The following is a 1,267-nucleotide window of genomic DNA, read 5'->3' as shown; positions in this document are numbered from 1 at the left end:
GGGTGTGTGTGCTGTGTGTGTGTGTGTGAGTGGTGTGTGTGGTGTGTGGGTGTGTGTGGTGTGTGTGTGGTGTGTGGTGTGTGTGTGTGTGTGGTGTGTGTGTGTGGTGTGTGTGGTGTGTGTGGTGTGTGTGGTGTGTGTGTGTGTGTGGTGTGTGTGTGGTGTGTGTGGTGTGTGTGTGTGTGTGCTGTGTGTGTGTGAGTGGTGTGTGTGGTGTGTGGGTGTGTGTGGTGTGTGTGGTGTGTGGTGTGTGTGGTGTGTGTGTGTGGTGTGTGTGTGTGGTGTGTGTGTGTGTGCTGTCTGTGTGTGTATGAGTGGTGTGTGTGTGTGTGTGGTGTGTGTGTGGTGTGTGTGTGTGGGGTGTGTGTGTGGTGTGTATCTGTGTGTGGTGTGTGGGTGTGTGTGGTGTGTGTGTGGTGTGTGTGGTGTGTGTGTGTGTGGTGTGTGGTGTGTGGTGTGTGTGGTGTGTGTGTGTGTGGTGTGTGTGTGTGAGTGGTGTGTGGTGTGTGTGCGGTGTGTGCGGTGTGTGTGTGCGGTGTGTGTGTGCAGTGTGTGTGTGTGTGTATGGTGTGTGTGGTGTGGGTGTGGGTGTGTGTGGTGTGCGGTGTGTGTGTGTGTGGTGTGTGTATGGTGTGTGTGTGTGTGTGTGGTGTGGGTGGGTGTGTGTACGTGTGGTGTGTGTGTGTATGGTGTGTGTGTGCGGTGTGTGTGTGTGGTGTGTGGGTGTGTATGGTGTGTGTGGTGTGTGTGTATGGTGTGTGTGGGTGTGTGTGGTGTGTGTGTGTAGTTTGTGTGTATGGTGTGTGTGTGTATGTGCGGTGTGTGGTGTGTGTGTGGGTGTGTGTGTGGGGTGTGTGTGTGGTGTGTGGGTGTGTATGGTGTGTGTGGTGTGTGTGTATGGTGTGTGTGGGTGTGTGTGTATGGTGTGTGTGGGTGTGTGTGTGGTGTGTGTGTGGTGTGTGTGGTGTGCGGTGTGTGGTGTGTGTGTGTGGTGTGTGTATGGTGTGTGTGTGTGTGGGTGTGTGGTGTGTGTGTGGGTGTGTGTGGTGTGTGGGTGTGTGTGGTGTGTGTGTGGTGTGTGGTGTGTGTATGGTGTGTGTGAGTGTGGTGTGTGGTGTGTGTGTGTGTGTGTGTGGTGTGTGTGTGTGGTGTGTGTGGTGTGGTGTGTGTGTGTGTGGTGTGTGTGGTGTGTGTGGTGTGTGTGTGGTGTGTGTGTGTGGTGTGTGTGGTGTGTGTGGGGGGGGGGGGGGGGGGGGTGTGTGTGGTG

This window comes from Delphinapterus leucas, chromosome 17, assembly GCF_059928025.1.
Source record: "Delphinapterus leucas isolate spDelLeu-1000000601 "Yukka" chromosome 17, BTC_Dleu_Yukka2, whole genome shotgun sequence".
NCBI lineage: Eukaryota > Metazoa > Chordata > Mammalia > Artiodactyla > Monodontidae > Delphinapterus > Delphinapterus leucas.
Note: the sequence above shows the minus strand (reverse complement) of the source record.